At 31.0% G+C, this 22,773-nt stretch overlaps 1 pseudogene; it reads right to left on the reverse strand.

Moving 5' to 3' along the window:
• LOC149575109 (truncated transcription factor CAULIFLOWER A-like) overlaps positions 1 to 22,773 on the reverse strand; it is a 50,236-nt pseudogene that overhangs the window by 15,785 nt on the left and 11,678 nt on the right.

Below are 22,773 nucleotides of genomic sequence, written 5' to 3' on the forward strand. Positions count from 1 at the left end.
GACCTCCTAGGAAGTCTCAATGCAATGAGTGTTAAGTCTTCCATTTGTTCTCATTAGATATGGGTGTTCATGTGAACCACCACTCATGAAAAATGGGTCAATTAGTTTGACTGAAATAACTGTATAGTTGAATCCTAATAGCAATATCATAAACACTCCCTTTGTCCTTAATGTTAAAGGGGAAGAAAATGTATAATTAATCTTTTCAAGGGGAAGTATTTGAGAACAATAGAGGTTATAAGATCTAATAATTTATTGATCATTTAATAATCATTATATAGTGCAAGAAATAGTTAGTGAATCAGTGTTAACTACTTATAAGAAAGAAAAAATTAGCTATGATTAGTTCAAATTGGAATGTATTACAACTATACCAACATTCTCTCCCTTAATACATTGATCCTAAAGACATCAAATCCACCTTAGGGAACCCCTCCCCCCCTTAAGGTTTAGAAAGAAAAATATATTGAATACATTGTTGGAATAAATATTTTGAGAAAATGTTTCTAAAGTAGTAGATCATGAATCAAGAAAGGCCACATCATGTTGTCTTGTGACCTTCAAAAAGGTGTAGCTTTGAGTTGTGTTCTTAAACCAAAAAGTCTTAAATTATTGAATAATTCTTCCTAAGAGATGTGACAAATCTCTATCATTGTCTAGTGACTCAAAAGGGTATAATTTTGGATCATATACTCTAAAGCTCACTCAACAACAATCCATATTGAGCACAATATCAAGTCCCAAACCTGTCTCCAAAATTAGGATGCACAAAACATGTGTTCTTCAATTTTGTTAGCATTAGGAGGCATAACAAAATAGAAAACCAAAAACTTCAAAAATGCTTCTCATCCAAAGCAAAATCTCAAAGCGAGAAGCTAACTTGATATGATAGAAGTTCTTCCATCCTCTGATGTCATCAACCTCCAAAATTGAAGGCTTATAGTACTAATTTATTATTAGAATCACCAAAATATCCATTAATAATAATATCACCATCACTTTAATTTTTACTGCTACCACTTGGTATAAAGTTTGGAAAAATGAGATTCGAGTATTAATGATTGTTTTTCAAATTATTTGATGAATCTTTAGAGACCCTATCATGTGCATCATTAACTACATATTAAGGAATCATACATGCATTGATGTATGCTTGGTGAATATTCATAAATCTCTAAGAGTAATTTCCAATATGTAGTACATACACCTCAATAGTGTAAACCATGAACATTTTCATGACAAGAAAATTATAGTGTCAACCATGAACATTACATTGTAATGAAAAGAAAATTATAGTTTTGTACCTCAAATAACACCCAACACATATTTACAAATGTTTTAGGTAAAAAAAAAACAGTCAAACAATCACTACTTTAGACATCAGTAAACTAATGTTTTATATTTGAGGACTATTCCAAAATTCCCAACTTACTCGAAAGATTTGAGTATGAACAAGCATGTAGGAACAATGTCTACCAGCATTGGAAATTTGTAGATATCCAACACCATTGAGATATACATGTGATCAACATAATTCGAGGCTACTTGATTGTCTAGATGAGCGGTAAGTATTATAAGTATTTTAAAAAGATGAAATATAAGTATAAATATAGTTATCAGGTTCACTACAATTGTGGCTACATCGATGTCCACATTCAAGTAGGGAATTACTTGTATTAATCAAAAAATATATTACATAGACTATATACAGTTATTTATACTAGATGGCTTAAACATCACACACAAAGCTTAATTCCTAGACCAAAAGTGTTAAATAGTCAAAGTTGACTCTTTTTTTCCAAGCTTAATCATTCCATTAGTGTGTGATGTTTAAGGGTGACCCATTTATACAACTTTTTCTTTAGCATATAGAAAAACTTTGTCTTAGCATTCAACTTTGTGACCGTGAACTTCATATCCCAACAAGTATAAAAAAATACATTGTTACATATTCTTTCTATCTTGGTTATGGAAAGTGAAATTAGTTGACGACTTCCTACTCAATGATTTTTTTGGTTGATATTTAAGAATATGTTCATACTTTATCTATTAAGGGAATTTGTCTAGCTTTTTTTAATACTGTATTTTTGCATATATATGAGTTGGTATATTAGTGTTCTTCATTCTAACATGATTCATGTTTTGTTTATGTATTCTAGAGTTAGATAAGCAACAAGCAAAGGTATCTACTCCCTAGATTTCAAGTTATACACATCCTTGCAGCAAGAGTTATTAGTTTTTGTTCTCCATATTATAGATATAATAGTGTAATATGCCTCAGTTAGAATCACTAGAATGTTATGCATCCCTTCATAATCATTGGTATACTTCTTTAAAGAAAAATTTGAAAATGGTATAAGGCTTGAGTGAGGACCAAGATTTAAATCTGCTACCAAACTGATGGAGATGGACCAAGATCTTAAATCTGCTCTGATACCAATCTAATAGGGGTGGATGGATTGGATCCACAATGATAATTAAACACATAATACACAATATAGGAACCTATAGAAATTATATACTCATTTCATTGCCTGATTCTTGATACAAAAAATATTGCATTGTGCCTCTTTTATAGAGGTCTTTGATTGTTTTCGGAAATATCTAAATTAGCCGACACAAGACAAATAGACTTTTCTAGAGCTATGACCACATAAATTTCTTCTAGAAATTTACAAAATTAAATATTAAATTGACCTAACCTTATTCGGTAATCCTCTTGGAATTTCTAGAATTCTCTAGTATTATTTTACATTTCATTTGAGGAGGAAATTAAATTCCAACACTCCCCCATAATTTCAACCTCAAATGTTGTTACATATGAATCCAAATCCTTTCTCATGCCTGATGCCAAAAAGATATTCTCCAATAATCTTTATATCTGTTAATGCCTTCATGAATAGTATCTTCCAAGGCTATGCCCTTTAATTTCTACAAACATTTTGTAAGCAATTGGCTACCAATGATTTCCTCTTTTCATAGGATCCATTGATAATCTTGCCTCATCTATCACAAATGTCGGTGACAGGGTTCACTAATAGCCTTTTGCCTCTTTGATGCTTTGCTCTAATATGTTTCCAAATGTTGTTGCATTCCTTCTTACACTTGAACATTTTTACCTGAATAAACCTTTGATCATTCTTGCAATTTTTCGCCAATTCGATCCATAGCTCCATCCAAAATCTATTTTTATAAATCCTACTATAAAATCTTTATTGCACTCTCTATTCCAACATGTCTTATAATAATGATTTTTCAAGCCACAATATTAGAAGGATGGATATCCCAACATCTATCCTTTGTATGCCCTTTCCTATTACAATGTGAACATTGCACAATCTTTATTCCTTCATTTCATTCACTTGAACCTTTATTTATCTTTCCATGGCTTGCATCATATCCAAGACCTGCATATATTGGCCTGACTATAGTCTCAATCAGATTCCTTAATCCCTGTTCCTCCTTTCTTGGACCATTCCCTTTGAAACCCATTCTTTCCATAATTTTCAAGCCAATATTATCATTATAATAGTTAGATTTTCTATCAACACAATTTTCATGTTCATCATTATACTTCTTTTTGCAAACAACTTCAGCAAAATCACATTTCTCAATCCCATAATCACTCAAATCATTTGTGTCACATGATACATCACATACAAATGGTTTTACATTCAAACATTCTTTCTCTTGTTTCATATTAGTCCATTCCTTCTTTAACATATTATTTTTCTCTTCCAATTTCTTCAAATTTTCTTCTAAAACTTTGTTCTTTTTCTTAGCATCATCAAACAACTTTAACTTTTCTTCTAATTCTTTATTCTTCTCTCTAACCTTGCATGTTTCCTTTGCTTGCCAATTATGTCCTTCTTCTACAAATTTTAGCCTATTTTCTAGCTCTTCAATTTCTTCTATGTAGACACTAATTTCATTTAACAATTTAGACTTTTCTTCGACCATTTCATTTCTTACTTTTGCCAATTCCTTTTGCAAAATATCTTTTTCACACAATAATCTTGCATTTTCTTTCTTTACCATCACTAATTCTTCTTCTAACTTATTTGTCTTCTCTTTCTGAACTCTACCAACTTTTCTCATTAAAATCAACAATTTAACTCACCTTACTCTTTCTATTAGATAACTCTAAATGTCTTTTTACTTCCAAATTTTTAATTAAATCTTCAAACAACTTGAAACAAACCTTTAGATAGCTAGACTCCTCACAACAAGAGCCACACTGATAAACATATAGGGTATGATTCTCCCAAACATGGATGCATTGTAGAAACATATTGAACATGCTAAAACACTCATTCATGATAAAAAAATTCTCAATTATTGATCACATGATATAACTTTCAGTAGAAGTTTAAGTTGCATTGCATGCATGCAAGGTGTTGCAAGAAAATTGGGACAAGACAATGGCGCTGATTCTAAAGGTACATTCAAATTTCTTGTCACATTTCGCATTACTGTATAGTATATAGCATATATATTTGGCATTAATGTCAAAAAGGGGGAGAAGATGTATATTGTAAAGGGGAAGTGTACAAAAAGTCCTGAGGGGGCAGATGGAATTGAGGTTGTGCCTTGTTGACAAAAAAAATTGCTATAGAAAAGAAAAGATGAGGTAAAACAAAGATTCCCCAGTCTTGAAAGTTAATGGGATTAAGTAATAGTAGCGAAGTTTTGTGCAATGGAAAAATAAGTGATATTTATAAATGTTGTAGCATTTTGTTTCTTAATTTGTGAAAGGAATGAATGAGGCTAGTAGAGCCCACAAATACTTGGATCCTTGAGCACTAGTAATGAGTCTCAAAAGGATAAATAGAAGAAATTTTATTGTGCTTGAGTTATTGTAGGGGGTGCATTATTGGTTTTACTCGACATGTTAGAGTTTGGTTTGACATAGTGATGAACCATATATATCTAAAAAGAATTCCTTTAGAATTAGCGAGTACAGTGATTGGGCACCCATGTGTTGGAAATATATATGATAGGCTAAGTTACTGAAGGGGAGGGCTGACTTAGTAACTAATAAAACTTAATCTTTATTTACCAATTAATCCTTCATGTGTATTCTGATCTAATTAATGCATGCTGAAAACATCAAAACATTCATAACACTTTTGACACAAAATATGGTGACCTAGAAACCTTCCAAATAGAAAGTAAAAGTGGGGTGGGGATGATACCCACAAGCTTTAATACTACAGTATAAAGTTGGCTTATTAAGGCTTACAATGATCACTTCTAATGATCTGCCCTGTTAGGAGCAATAAGGACTCCTAGGTCAACCTTGCAAAAAGATTTACAAACATACAATAAAGTTTGTACTCGGTAAAGAGATTTACAAAAGACTATTAAGTCTACCTTGTGAAAGAATTTAATTGATCCACCTGTTAGGATGAAATAGTGGCTGATCTCTTATCTACAACTTGGTTTGCTAAATGAGATTCCTTTGAGTGTAATGATCACCTTGCTGTGATAGTTAAATCATTGCTACTCCTTATACTATTGTAGCCTTTGTATTTCACACTTTTTCTCTTCTCTCCTTACTACATTACTTTCATTCTATATATTGAATATGATACAATACATTACAAATATAACAATCCAATTTACAAATCAACAAAGTCAGCTGCAATACAAGTTTACACAAATTACACGAACTTGGTCCAATTGTAGGAACTCAAGTTCTGAATACTAGCTCAGTGATGTTCTAATGCTCGACATCCAGAGTCAATGCTCAGCATCATCATGCATTTAGTAGATGTAGAAGCTTAGTCCATACTGATCACTTCCAAGAAGTCTGAACTTGGTTTACACTAGTGACTTAGTGAATACTGTGAAACTCAACATATAAACTAAATTATTTGATTCACACTGCATAGCTCGGTAAATGCTATCGCTACAAGCTTGGTATAAACTGAATCACTTGGTTAACACTAAGTGGTTTGGTCAACACTGGATTCACATCACTATAACAATGAACTCAGTAAGCACTGCACAACTCAATTTGCACTAAGGAACTCGGTAAACCTTATGAAGCTTGATTTACATTGCTGATCACCATTACGGTAGAAGCTGCTTGGTGCAAACTGAATATTGTTCCTTGGACTCAGAAGCAACTTTAGAACTTGATAGAGTCTAAAATGCTTGGTTTACTCTATTAATTGTAAAATAAACTAGATAGATACTTATAATCTGAATAAGTGTGTGTCACTTATAACAAACATGATTGTAATGTCAACAATATCCCCCTTTGGCACTAGTGACAAAAATATTTATCAGTCAAAATTGAATTCAAAGAGTTCAAGAACACCTTTTATTCATCACCTTGTGTCTCCAACTTAGTAGAGTACTCTGTTTTTGAGATTTTCCAAAATTGCTTTTGTAAGAGATGTTTCTCTAAGTATCTGTACATATATAATATGATAATGCTCCCACATACATATATACAATATACTTTACATCTTTTTACATCTAATATACACAATTTCTCCCCCTTTATGTATACTTCCCCTTTACAATATACATCCTCTCCCCCTTTTTGACATTAATGCCAAAGATGTATGCTATATACTATATACTAATGCCAAAATGTGACAAGAAATCTGAATGTACCTTTAGAATCAACTCCATTGTCTTGTCCCAATTTACTTGCAATATATTTGTATAATGCATCCATGTTTGGGAGAATCATGCCCTGTATGTTTATCAGTGTAGATCTTATTTTTTAGCTCTTCAATTTCCTCTATGTAGACACTAATTTCATTTAACAATTTAGACTTTTCTGCTACCATAATTTCATATCTTACTTTTGCCAATTCCTTTTGCAAAATATTTTTTTCACACAATAATCTTGCATTTTCTTTCTTTACCATCACTAATTCTTATTCTAACTTATTTGTCTTCTCTCTCTTAACTCTACCATCTTTTCTCATTGAAATCAACAATTTAACACACCTTAATCTTTCTATTAGATAATTCTAAGTGTCTTTTTACTTCCAAATTTTTAATTAAATCTTTAGACAACTTGAAACAAACCTTTAGACAACTAGACTCCTCACAATATTCTTCTGCTTTTATAATTTCCCAAATGTCATTAATAATTAAAAGAATTCGCACCATACCTTTTGTTCTTTCCTCTCTTCTTTCATGGAAACAATAGAAATCCTCCACAAACTGGTGCCTCCAATAAGATGCTCACTCTTTCTTTCGATGGGAGTAATGATTTTCTTCTTCTCCAAATAAATTTCTTCACACCAACAATTCTTCAGAACTTTCACATGATCTGACTCATTGGTTGGACAAAAACAATCATATACTTCTCTATTTCAGAAGATATTATCTTCACCATATGAACTTCAAAATTTGGCTACACAAAAATATCACTTGCTCTTTTATCATAGTCAACAATTTTGTTCAACCTTCTATCCAACTTGGCTCTGATACCAATTGTAGAAACCCAAGACAACTCTGATACCAAATTGATGGAGGTGGACCAAATCTTAAATATGCTCTAATACCAATCTGATAGGGGTGGATGGATTGGATCTACACTGATAATTAAACATAGAGTTTGATGGATTGGATCTACACATAAATGTCTTCTAGAACAATTAAAAATTAAATATTAATTCTACCTAACCCTATTCAGTAATCCTCTTGGAATTTCTAGAATCCTCTAGTATTATTTTACATTTCATTCGAGGTGGAAATTACATTCCAACACTTGTTTGGTTTAGTTGGAATTTGATTGGGAATTCATGGACCCAAAAATTTATGTTTTCTGAAATGAATAAAACTAGAATAGGAATAGTATGCCAATTCCACCAGTTTAGGTGAAATTGCAAATGCTCATTTTTGGGCCAAAATTGGAATACGTATTCTGGCTAAACATAGTGATATTTTTCAATTTTGTTGTTGTTTTTTACTACAAACTATGTAGATCATGCAGATCAAATTTTGAGAATTTTAGAAAAATCAATGATGTTTTAAATTTTTTAAATTTTGGTCAATAATGTATTTTGTCTTTTGTGAGGAGCTTAGCCACTTCCTTAATTAAATGTATCAATCAAACGAGTTTGTCCTGCTTATGTCGATTCGGTCAACTTCTCTACTTGTATCATTAAATGAGATCAATTACTTCTAGAAATGATTGAAGAAAGGTTTTTGATGGTCTGCATTGCTTTTATCTTGATCCTCATTATAATTTTGGTTTATCCCTAGTGGTGTATAAAGGAAAATAGTTAGCAATTTTGAATGTGGCATTGTTAATTGAGAGGAAAATGTGAGTTGCTTCATTCGTAATTGATCCTGACCTATATCATTTAATTTGGAGGATGAGTTGAGATATGCACAGGGTAACTTTATGGTCTAGGTTGATCAGTAATTCGTAATATTTCTTGATGCATATGTTGGGCATGACTAGCAAAGCATTATATGCTTGATTCAACTTAATTACAGTTGTAAGATGTTGTGGATGATATTTTGGATCTTGTATAAGTGTGCCAATCTATTTTCAGATTGTTTTAGGATCATGCAACCTATTTCCATGGTCATTTTTATTCTATTTGTCGTGGTTCAGTTGGTTTTAGGGTGACCTGTGTGATAACACGCATTTATTATATAGGCCATCTTAATGCCAACGTAATTGATTTTTGAGGTGTTAAACGATGATATGTAGAGAAGGATGGATCATTTGAGACAAATGCTTCTTTTGTAGTAATTCAATCCTTGATTTTTCCATTCATAATATGATAGTGTATCTCCTCAGCAAGTACTTACATCAATGTATATTGCTCAACATCTTCTTTTTGGGAGCAGTGTTCAGCCTTTAGACAAATATTATAAGACTTGTTTCATATAGTGTGAGTTGAAGTTCCTCGTTAGATTTTCCACATAAAAAATTTGGTTTCTCTATATTGAATATTATGGTTCATTCTTCAAGCTCTTCTGTCATTTATGGTATATTGAATATTGTAGTTCATATCTTTTCCTTCAAATTCTTCAATCATTCGATTTGGCTATCAGAATAAGAATATAGGAATAGCAATACGTATTTTGGAATTATTATTCTAGAATAGAAAATAAGAATACATATTTCTATTCTTGTTTGGTTCAGTCGGAGTTTGATGGGGAATTTGCGGACCCAAAAATTTATGTTTTCTAAAATAAATAAAATTGGAATAAGAATACATATTCCAATTCCACCTATTTAGGTGGAATTGCAAATGCTCGTTTTTGGGTCAAAACTAGAATATGTATTCTTATTCACAATTATGAATTGCACCCAAATAGAGAATTAATTTTTTTAAGAATTCAAATATGCATATTCCACTCATATCCCTTATGATTCGATGTTTAACTTATAATTAGAAATTTTCTTTTTTCAATATGTCTTTTTTCATCCCCTCACCTACACTTTTAGAATTCTAGTTTGCTCAACACTAGCCCCAAATATTGAAGAAGGATAGAACAATAGACATTACTATTTATGTTTTTGAACTTGCTAATAACAACTATATGCCACCTTTCCTTTTTTTAATTATATTAAAGTAGAAATTCTAAACACAAAAAATTAGAAAATTGCAATCCATCAATGCACAAATTATTAATATTGATTCAAATCCAATAAGTCTATTAATATTATTCGCATAAAAAATTAATCATCCATAGTTGTTTCAAGAACTCATAATTGACTTCCTAAATTTCTAAAAGTTCATTGTAAATGAGTTTCCAAGTATTTCAGCAATTATTGTAATTGTTTATTATTTTACGCTTTTAACATTATATATGTCACTTATCCTTCATGGTTGCATCATTTATACGTAAATAGTATTTTCTTGATCTTAGATGTAACAATTTTCAAAAGGAATTAGATTTTTTTTTAGCTTCTTTGTTTACAGTTGAGCTCCTTCAGCTGTCTACGTCAATACACACATCCAAGCACATGGATCAAATCACTATAACCATGAGAGAAAAGAATATAATGTGTGATTTTGATTCAAGTCACAACATAGAGATCCTTGAAAATAAAATAGTAACCATCTCCATGACGTTTTAAATTTGAAAAAACAAAATCTGAAAAATGGCATTGAATTTATGCGAAGGTGTTAGGAAATCTATTAAGAAGTAAATACTATAACAATAAAACTCATCAGCATGAATAAGTTGAAACATTCTACATTCACACGTAGTCGATATTTTGACGTTGTGAGGGAGCCACTGCTTACTAATGATATTTTATATAACTGCCATAAAACTTTAGAATTTAACCTAATTCGTACTTGGATTTCTATTATAATTTTCGAACTACAAAGGCTTTTTAGACTTTTAGGGAAATGTCTAAGATGGGAATTTGGACTTGACCTAATGATGCAATTTTAATCCAAATTTACACTTCGAGCCTAATTTTGTAATAGCATGGAACTTTGGACTTCTTGTCTAATTTGGAAGATACATTAGGTGCTCAACATCCCAGGGGAACTTGACCCATGGTAATATCACCTTGTTCAAACTCAAAAGCTAAAATTCATTTTACGTACATTATTTCTATTATCTAATTTTTCTCAGGTCGTGGCCACATCATAATGGATTCTTCTTTATTCTTTTATATTAAGAAATTTTGCTTGGGCTCAAGTATCAAACAACCCAATTTTATGAGTAATATATAAATGTTAGAATTTAGGTATGCAATTTACAATATTTAAGAGAGATAAAAATACCATTTCATTTCTACCTTATAGAAAAAGGTCATACCTGATGTAGTGACTTATTACAACCGTAATACCTTTGAACAATTTCATCCAAACACCTGTCCACAAGGTTCCGTCATAATGTTAAACACCTGTCCACAAGGTTTCGTCATAATGTTGTTTATTATATTATTCACTTTAAAATGAAAAACATAGTCTATTTTGAAGTTTTGAAATTTAAAATTATTAAGAAATAATTTAAAACTTTAAATTATGATATTTATATTATAATATAATGGTTTGCACAAGTTTTATATTCTTAAATATTATATAAACTTATTATTTTTATAAAAATCAAAGAATTTATTTTTTTAAAAATTATTTAAATGTAATAAAAATATTCAAATACTAATATTTAATATATAGTCACTAAGACATGTAGTAATTATAATTACCAATGGTTGACTTTATAGATAACTTTAGAAAACAAAAATAATTATCCATATAATAAGTATACGTATTCATCTAATATATATTAAAATTTTGAATATGTCAAAAAAATAATTTTAAAACCTAGAAATTCCAATTAAATAGAATTATATTTAATTTTATGTAAGAATGTATATAAATGAGACAAGTGTGTGCATTTTATGTTTCATATTCATGCTTCTTGTGATGCCAAGTTTTGATAGCTAGTTAAGAGATAGTAAATCTAAATTAACTTATTTTAGATTACTTTATTAAAATTTGTTTCCAATGTTTATCTACCAACTTTATTAAGTTGGATGGATAATACATATATTACAGGATAAGTGCATGCTCACGTTTCCTAGGAGGCTACATATCTAATTTATTCTATATAACATACATCCCCTTGTTGTTAAGTTTGTCACATCAAGAAAGATATCTTGAAATTGAGGAATAGTGTACAATCCCATTGAACGAAAAAAAATGCATGAGAAATAGTTGCAATTTACTAATCTATGAATGAGAAAATGACTCAACATAAAAGGAAGTCACTTGTCGCAAAAGCTGCCACCACCAAAGTCTATCAAAAAGGTAAATTATAAGTTGCATTGTTGTATGTATAAAAGGATATTGTGACTAGGAAGGAAAAATAGAACCAGAATGAAGAAATCAAGACGTATCAATCCTAAGGAGATGAATTGGTTTAAGTTGTAAGATGCAGATTGCAATATTCACATGACGGACATGGCTATTAAAAAGATTGGTTGTAGTAGTGATAGAGAAAATTAATGGAATAGTTAATGGAACATTAAAGGTGTCAATGAAGTTGTTAAATTGTTGTAGCAAAATCAAGAGTATAAGGTGAATTAAAATTAATCGTTTCAATAGAGAAAATAAAAAAGAAGGAAAAAGATACTTTACGATGAGAATTAATGGAAATAATAAGAAACACAATTAAAAAATGATGGCATTTTTAAAAGAGAATAAAAATGTAAAGTATGAATTGTTGGAAATGATTGAAAAGCTCATGAATGAAGAATAATAGAACTGATAAAGAATGTTTGCAATCATTGTTTTGTCATTGATGTCAAACTTGCTACTTACAGGAATGACAATTGCTTTAGTGATCCAAATACTATAAGTTGGTTGATTGACAAGGAGGTGGCAATCAATAAGATGTAACTAGAGTACCTAGAGAAAGGTTGAAGTTATGATGTTGCAATGAAGTATAAGGATCAGTTAAGCCATTGATAAAATAGTGTATTGATGAGATACTCTACGACACAGAGGATGGACACACCAAGACATATCAAAGTTGTAAGGTTTAGCTAAGTCATTTGTAAAGCCTAATTAAGCTCATTAGAAAGAGCTGAGCAAGCTAGTTAGTGCCGAACAGATTCTCAGTTGAAGCCGAGTAGAGTTCAACTTAGTGTGTGTCAAGTGGTCTTCAGGTGTTGAGCAGTCTATAGGTGCCGAGTGAAGATCAAGTGTTGAGTAGCAGAAAAGGAATAGGTGCCGAGTAAGTTTTCAAGTGCCGAGCAAGATATAAGTGCCGAGTGATATCGAAGTGCCGAGTGAATTGCAAGAGCCGAGTTTCATAGAATTTCTTTAGGTGCCGAGCATCAGTAAATCAATAATGTCGAGTTGCTGCATTATTTTGAAAATCAAAGATTTGCCAAATCTGAGCCGACATGGTTGTTATCTAGAATTCTATGAATCAGATAGAAGATAAGAATGATGAGCTGGTGGCATAGAACACTATATAAAACATTTTTGGAAAATACAATTGGATTCTAGACGAAGTTTCTAGATAAGAGCAAGATATGGGATAGATATATTGTATCTTACCTAATCTATTGAAACCCTAGAGTTGGAGAGGGAGAATAGAGCAGAAAAGATATTCTAGATTTCTACTTAAGGAGTCATAAGGTCACAAAGCAAAGTAGAGAGGTGGTCGAGCATGAAATCATGAAGTGCTAAAGAAGGCACTAAGGTGAAAGAGAGCACAGATACTCTGCTTCAATAGGTGACCATAGATATGATTGCATTGGTATGATGAGTAAAAAGACTCAAGGTGATGAAGCTTGAGATGACAAGCTTATAGAGTTGCAGTGATTAAAGCCAAGCAAAGGATTGAACCAAAGTGTGATCTGTAATCTACAAGATATGTTGTAAGTTGTATCAGATCAAAAGCCATTATTTTTACTCTCTAGCAATTGTAGCAGTTAAAATAAATCCTATGGACTTAGGTTGGTTTAATAGCCATGTTGTAAATCCTTTAACAGGGTGACATTCCAAGTGAATGTTCCAAAGTCCTTTAACCAGGCCCATTCCTAATATTATGGTGAAATCCTCTAACAAGGTCACATTTAACAATGTGTTGTAGCCTTTAACAGGGTAGGCTTTTAACAGGGCAGACCATCAGAAGTGGTTCAAATCAATTGCACAGTTATTTTGTGGGTATCATCCCCACCCCAGTTTTACCTTCTTATTCCTAGAGGGTTTCTGGGTTATCAAATTCTTAGTGTTATGGTGTGATGCATGTTTACTTTTCATAGTTGTTTAAATGTTCAAATTGCATGCATGATAGTTTCAGTTATGTGCTATTGAGGATTCAGAGAAGAAGCGGCATTGGACTTTGAATAACTAATTCACCACCCCCCCCCCCCCCCCCCCCCTGCCTCTTAGTTATTCTAAAGAATTATAACATGAATTTTTATGTCAAATTGATAATGTTGAAAAGAAATTGCAAAAACTTAAAGAGAAAAATTATTAGAGTTATTTGATGAAGTCAAGAAGAAGAATGATTTTGTAGAAACTCTAAAATGACATGAAAAGATGAGAAATTTTTAAACAAGAGGAATATATCAAAGTTGAAAGAAGAGAAAAATCAATCAGGCGAGTCTATTAGAATTTATAAGAATAACTGAGAGGGGGGCTTAATCAGTTACTAAAGGTTCATAAGCACAATTTGAACAATCAAACATTAAATATTAATTGTTCTACTTATCTTGTTGTAGCTCAGTCTCTACTAGATAGTTAATAAAAAAAATTAACTATTAGTCCATTGTCCTAACATAATAGACTTTCTAAATGTAAACATATAAATGTAAAACACCATAAAACATTCAACACAAGTTTGACACTAGGATTGATGCATCAACTTTTAGGAGTCATAAATTTTAACTCAAACCTATATTTTCTCTCAAATTTGTATTGTGGTTACGATAGGAGGTGTTTGGTGGTCTCACAATTTACCTTTACACTATTGTGTCCAGAAAATTTTATTTTCAAGTCCTAGAAAATCTGTCTAGACTCCCAAAACTTTGTTTCCGTAATCTTTGTGTTTTTTTCTAGAATTTGTGTTTTGTAATAACTTTGAATGGATATTCCCAAATTTGAATATTAGTTGGAAGGTCTAGTTGTCATAGTTTAAGGAAAGTCTAGTTTTATTTTTCACTTTCTAGGAGTAATTTCAAAAGTTACCAAAAATGGCAAATTCCAAGATTTGTAAAAATGTGCCAACAAAAAGTAAATTTCTATTTTTTCGAATTGAGGGGGTGTTTGGTTATTTGAGAAGTTGTACAATGATGTAGATGGAGGATGACAAATGAAAAAATATGGAGTTTTGAAAATTATGCATTTCATTTGTATTTCTCTCTTTTATGTTTTATTTCTATTGAATGAAATGACATGAGCAGATACTTGGTACTACATCAAGGATTTAAAGTGGAAACCCAATTTTGGAAAAAAAACCACCAGCAACATGTCACCACTTTTCACTCTTTTGAAGTGAGCCATGCTAGGAACTAACCCTGTTAAATGTTACAATACACACTGCTAAATGTGGCCTAGTTAGAAGATTTAATCACCCTGTTAGGAGTGAACTTGTTAGAGGACTTTGATCATTCCATTAGAATGTCACCTTGCTAAAGGATTTACATAGACAGTTAAGTCCTTCGATGACTTTTAGGTCAACCTTTGATTAAAAGGACTTCATTACAAACTATTTACAATGACTAGAAATAAAATAGTAGGATTTGATCTATATGATTACAACTCACTTTGCAGTTTTAGATCTTTTTTCGGTTCATGCATTAATGTTTTGATAAGCCTACCTTGTCACCTTTGTCTCTACTTTTCTTGGCAACCCTTCAAGCAATCATCTATCTCTTCACATCAAACCTAATCCTCCTTCTTAGATTCACTTATCAACCATAGCAGATCTTTTGTTTACTCTTACTAGAAATAGACACAAACTCTTTATTTTGTCTTTTTATGTCTCACACTTCACGCTTTGATACCTTCTTTATGCACTCAATCACTCTTTCTCTCCTCTTATTAAAGTTTGGCTCTACACCCCTTAAATAAATAATTATGTTCTTTTATCATTTTCATGATCATTGTAGATATTAGGGTTTGTAATTCAATTCATCAGGTTCATTGTATCTATTCATCTTCCTTTTTTTCTAGAAACTTCTCATCAAATTAGTTAATTATTTATGACACCTTATCCTCTCCTTGAATTAAATGATCCAACTCATCAATCTTATCTTCAACATGTTTTCCATATCCCAAGAAATCAATTGAGTCGACTGGAAATCATGATTCTTCATACACATTCAAAATACTGTTACTCAACCATCACTAAGCTTTGACATTCGATCATCAGTAAATTTCTTAGTTGTTGTAGAGCTCGACATCAACTATCACTCAGTCAATATTGATGCTCCATCAACACTAAAATTACTCTACTTGTACTAGAACTCAGTCGATACTAGCATCACTTGGCATGAACATCAAAATTCCTTGATCTTTTAGTCTCTTTCTCATCAAGCTTTACATAAGTGATATATCTTGACTTGTATTGTAAAGACTTGAACATCAACATTATATAAACAATCAATTTATCTTATCAAAGTCTAACTAATTTAATGTCCATTGTATCTTCTTTTTCGTAACTCAACATTTCCTCTAGGTGCATTTGTTATGAGAAATCTCTCAATTCCTCTTCATAAATCAAATAGATATGACATTTAGATCAGATAGTAACATGTCTCATCAGTAGATTTGATATCAATGCCAATACAATAATTGTTCCAATTGTAGTTCCAACAATCTCCCTCTTTGGCATTGACAAAAATACCTTAAAATATACAATCTCCCTATTTGTTACCATGTAATCCAAAAGATTTATCTTTCATGAGTGACCTAATATCCTTAGATTCATGCTTATTCTCATCTCTATAATTTTAAAAACTCCATCTAAGTTCTTATAGAAATCTATCCCTCTTTCATTATGTATATTTTCCTCTTTAGTAATTCTCACCCTCTATGATAATTATCTCCCTCTTTGACAAAAATATCATAGACACTAGCTTTCTTGGCTTCATTTACTTTATACATCTTGATTATGTAGATATTTGCATATTTGGTTGACTTCTATCATCTATCTATGACTGATCTATTATGTTGGTCTCCTTCATCTTCTTTACTTAACTTCCTTAGGCATCTCCTAAAGGAGAACTATCTACATCAATGTGTTTGATATTCTAATTAGCACATTTGATGCAATGTACCATTTCTCCTTAAGTTTTTTTGCCTAGAGGAATCACCGAGAATTTTCCTCTAAGATATTCATGAGCATCTTTAGGTAAGGCTTTAGTGAATATGTCTACAATTTGTTCTTTGATGTGTAACATTCTAACTTCACTTCTTTGTCTTAAACTAGTTCTTTCAAGTAGTGATACTTGATATAAATGTGCTTTTTTTTAGAGTGCATCACTAGTTTCTTTGATATGTTAATAGCACTTGTGTTATCACAATAGATAACTATAAGATCTATAATTTCTTCTTTCATTCCCTATATTAATTGTTTGATCTAAACAATATTTGAATAGTTCAATACAACTGCCACATACTTGGCCTTGACTATTGATTGGGATATATAGTTCTATATCTTTCTTGTCCATGACACCAATCTCTTTCCTAGAAAGAATGCAACACCAATTGTTTTTTTCTATCATCAATATTGCCTACCCAATCAATGTTACTAAATAGATTCAGTTCAAATATATGATGTCTCTTGTAATACAATCCATACTCTTTTGTACCTTTCAGACACCTCAATATCCTTTTCATTGCCATCATATGACTCTCCTTACGATTTTCTCAAAATCTATCAACTAGATCCTAGTTGCTAATGCAATATCTATTCTTCTATGAACAACATATTGCAATTTTCCAATCATTGATTTGTATAGAGTTTGGTTCACATCAACAAATTCATCAGTTTTAGATAACTTATGTCTCATAAGCATAGGTGTGCTCACTGGTCTTGATTCTTCCATTCCAAAAAAATTTAGTATCTCCTTGATATATTTAGATTGAACAATGAAAATACCAAGCTTCATTTGACATACTTGCAATCCCATAAAAAAATTGATTTCATGAAACATTGACATTTCAAATTTCTTCTTCATTTCATCAGCAAATAATTTGCATAATGCTTCTTTTCCTCCAAATATAATGTCATCAACGAAAATTTCAGATAACAATACTTCATTGTTCTTACCAGTCTTTAAGTATAGATTATTGTTATCATTTGTCCTTTCAAAACTGTTCTTCACTAAGTAAATATGCAGTCTTTCATCCCGTACTCTTGGTTCTTGTTTCAATCCATATAGAGCTTTGTTAAGTTTACATACCATATTCTTCTTATCTAGGTCCACAAATCCTTCAAATTTTTCTATGTACACTTCTTTCTCAAGTATACCATATAAAAACATAGATTTGACATCTATCTGATATACCTTGAAATTCTTGTAGGCTAAATATGAAATTAGAGTTCTGACTCCTTCCAGTATTGCAACAGGAGAAAAAGTTTCTCCATAGTCAATTGCTTCCTCTTGAGCATATTTTTTACATACTAATCTCACCTTGTTCCTTGTAACTTCACCATTTTCATTCAATTTACCATCAACATCATATATCTTAGTCTTTCTATGATGGAATTCAACTATGTATCCTAATTTGTCTAACTATGAAATACTTCATAGATAATAGTTAAGTCCTTCCACCCAGTAAACATTGTCACACTTGATTTTGTCAATTGATTGAATAACACCTTTACCTTTCACAACACATGGAATATCATTACCAAATTTAGCACATCTGCCTCTGTATGGTCCAATATCCTCAAAATTTTTTTTATCACCAGTCATTTGATTCTAGAGAAACCACTAGATCAATTATCCATCTCTTTCTTTTATTCACATATGGAATTAAAGCAATTTTATCATCTTCATCAGAATCATCTTTCATAGAAACATAGACAACTTCATCATCAATACTTTTAGATTCAATGTCAGTTTCTTCTTCAACAATATAACAAGATTTCTTACCTTCATCATCCTTATTCTTCTTGTAGTCTTGATCATCTCTTCTTCCTTTGTACTTTCTTTCCTTTCTCTCATCCTTGTCTTCTCTCTCAAGACACCTTGTAGCTATATGATCAACCTTGTTGCATGATAAATAAATAATAGGTAATTTATCTTTGTATTTCTCTCTACCTCTCCCAAATATTTTTATAATGAGTATTTCAAGTTCATCAAGCTTATCATTAGAAGTGTCACTGTCACTCTTCACATGTTTTCCTTTTCTTTTGTTAAGAACCAATTGTGAATTAAAAGAAGATTCAATAGTAGTAGGTTTGTAGTTATAAAAATTAGACATCTCACAAGTAGTAAGTCTACCAATTACACCTTCCAAAGTCAAAGTGTTACCTGGAGTGCATCTCAACTCTTGTATTGTAGAAACCCTAATGACATATATAGGAAGTAGAGTTGTCAATACCTTTCTTATCACTATTTCATCTTTGATTTTTCCATTTTCACCTTGAATAGAATTGATAACTTCCTTGTCTCTTATACAATATTTCACTATGTTCTAACCTTCTATCATTCTCTTTTCATCAGATTTACCTCTTAGGCTCTCTGATTTTGCTCCCAGGACATCTTCATCTCCTCCATATATGGTATTCAATTTGTCCCAGATCTTCTTTGCACTATCATATTCTTTTATATCATCAAACTCAACATAGCTTATGGCTGAAGCGATCTCCAACATTTCCTAATTGTGTTATTTATTTTCTTTAAGATGTTTGATAGTCAAAGGAACATCAGTTATCTTCACATATTCATTGTCAAAAAAATTTATTGCAACATCGCTAATACTAGACATATGCAGCCTCATCAATGTTTTCCATGCAAGAAAGTTCTCCCTATTCAACTTTGGTACCTCTCTTTTGTGAGTCATGATCTTTAGCTTTAAGTACCTTCAAACATCTCTTTATAAGCATTGTGCTTTGATGCCCATTGTTAGAATGTTAAGAATAACTAAGAGGGGGGTGGGTGAATCATTTACTCAAGGTACATAAGTACCATTGGAATAATGAAACATTAAATATTAACTGTTCTTCTTATCCTGCTATAGCTAGGTCTTTATTGAATACTGATAAATCAAATTAACTGTTAGTCCATTGTCCTAATATAGAAAATTTGTTGAATGTAAGCATATAAATGTAAAATATCATAAAACATTCAAAACAAGTTTAATACTAGGAATTAATGTGGAAACTCAATTTTGAAAAACCACTAACAACATGTCACCACTTTTCACTATTTAGAAGTGAGCCCTATTAGGAGAAAACTTTGTTAAAGCTTACAATACACACTATTAAATGTGACCTAGTTAAAGGATTTAATGACCCTATTAGGAGTGGCCTTGTTAGAGGACTTTGATCATTCCATTAAAATGTCACTTTGCTAAAGGATTTACAAAGACTATTAAGTCCTTCAATGACTGATAGGCCAAACTTTGATTAAAAGGATTTCAATACAAACTATTTTCAATGATTAGAAAGAAAATAGTAGGGTTTGATCTATATGATTACAACTCACTTTCCAGTTTCAAATCTCTATTTGGTTCATGTGTTAGTTTTCAGATAAGCCTCTCTTTTCACCTTTGTCTCTTCTTTTCTTGGCAACCCTTTAAGAAATCATCCCTCTCTTCACATTAAACTTAAGCCTTCTACTTAGATTCACTTATAAACCTCTAAAGGTTTTGATTCCTCTTACTAGAAACAAAGATAGATTCTCTATTATGTCTTTTTGCATCTCACACTTCATGCTTATATCACCTTCTTCATGTGCTTGCTCATCTTCTTCTCTCCTCTTATTAAAGTTTTTCTCTACACCTCCTTGAATAAATAATTTTTGTGTATTTCTATTTTGATGATCATCATTGAATTTAGAGTTTATGATTCAATTCATCAGGTTCATTATATCTATTCATCTTCCTTCTCTAGAAAATTCTCATTGAATTCCTTCATTATATATGATACCTAATCCTCTCCTTGAATTTAATTATCCAACTCATCAATCTTATCTTGAAATTTTTTTCCATATCCCAAGAAATCAATATATTCGATTAGAAATCATGATTCCTTATACACATTCAAAATATTGTTACTCAGTCATCACTAAGTTTTGACTCTCAGTCATCACTAAATTTCTCATTTGTTGTAGAGCTCGGCATCAACTATCACTTGGTCAACACTAACAGTACTCATCATGTACTAGAGCTCGGTCGACACTAGCATCACTCAACATAAACATCAAATTTCCTTGATATTTTACTCTCTTGCTCGATAAAGATTTACATAAGTGATACATCTTGACTTGTACTGTAAATAATTGAACATCAACATGATATAACCAATCACTTTGTCTTATCAAATTCTAACTAATCAAATGTTCATCATAACTTCCTTTTCATAACTCAACCTTTCTTCTAGGTGCTTTTTTTATGAGCAATCTCTCAAATCCTCACCATCAATCAAATAGATATGACATTTAGATCAAATAGAAAGATGTTTCATCAGTAGATTTGACATCAATGACAATACAAAAATTTTTCCTATTGTAGTTCCAACACAATCAACATAAGCAAGCAATGAACATCTAAAGTCTAATCAATCAATTTATGATGTTTTGTGTTATATATATAATTTGTGCTTCTCTATTGATCTATCATGAAATAAATATAATTTCAAATGCATGAGATTGTTTGTGATGAAGATAATAATGAGTCTACAAATCTTGTCAAATATAATGATATTTTAAAAGGAATAATGGTTTCAAGGTTATGAAAAGAAATAGATACAATTGGCAAAGATTGGCAAAGCAAGCACATGAAATTAGAGAGTCAATTTAGCATCAGAGAAGCCAAATTATGAAGGTCTTGGGTGTGTCACAAGTACAGGAGATAATTATATAGATGTTAGAAGTGTAAGAAAATGAGTTCAAAGAATAAAATGTATTCAATGACTTACTATAACATGAAATAGAATCTATTAGTCTACATCCTTTTACCTTATGTAGATTGAAGAATCTTTATGAAGAGAAGAATTGAAGAAAAAATATGATAGTGTTGGAACACATCTATGACAAGTTGCATTTAAAAATATAGATTGTGAATGAAGTTATGAACCAAATTGGGAAAATATTATAGAATGGTCAAAAAGTTGTTTGAGTATAAATGTTCATATGTGAAAATGATAGCGATCATGAGATATTTGAATGGTAAAAAATGATAAAAAATATTTTGGTTAAAGCTAAATATTATCTCACAAGACATATATCTTACAAGAAGTTTCAATTTGAATTTTTGAAGATTTGATAATCAATGAGTTGAAAGACTTTTGTAGTAGGTGAAGGAAGTCAACATAAAGGAAACATTATTGAGAAATTATTTTAAGATATGGTTTGAAGTTATTACAAAAGTAGATTATCTAAGTTTCAAGACTTCATTATCAAAAAAAGAGAAAATAAAATACTATAAGTTTGAAGACTTGGTTATCAAAAAGAGACAACCTATAAGACTATAGTCATTAGCAAAAGAATCTAAGTATGTTGAAGAATTCATGGTCAAAGTTAAGGGAGAATGTTGGGACATATGATTTCTCCCACCAAATAATGAATACTAAATTATAGTCTTAAAAATAGATTAAAAAATATTTTTAAACATATATAAAATATAGATAAAAAGTAAAAAGCAGCAAATCTCTATAATGTTATACTAATGTCTAGAATTGTGTTACATCCTCTATTTAATGAGGCATTCATCTAAGGTTTTAGACTTAGGTAAATAATTGTGTGTGTGTGTGTGTGTGCATATGTATATGCATACGTATAGCTACATATGTATATGTATATGTGTATATAAATGTGTATATGTGTGTGCACACACACACACACACACATACACATTTATATACACATATACATATGTGCACACACACACACACACACACACACACATATTGTTGGAAAATTAAAATTGGAACAATTGTTGTTTTGTCATTGATATCAAATCTATTGATGAGACATATTGCTACCTAATCTAAATGTCAAATCTATTCGATTGATGAAGAGGATTTGAGAAATTATTCATAACAATAGTACATAGAGAAAAGGTTGAGTTGTGAAAAGGAAGCTACAGTGGATATTTGATTAGATAGACTTTGATAAAGCAAAGTGTT

This window comes from Cupressus sempervirens, chromosome 2, assembly GCF_028749045.1.
Source record: "Cupressus sempervirens isolate cs-2001-9-10 chromosome 2, ASM2874904v1, whole genome shotgun sequence".
NCBI lineage: Eukaryota > Viridiplantae > Streptophyta > Pinopsida > Cupressales > Cupressaceae > Cupressus > Cupressus sempervirens.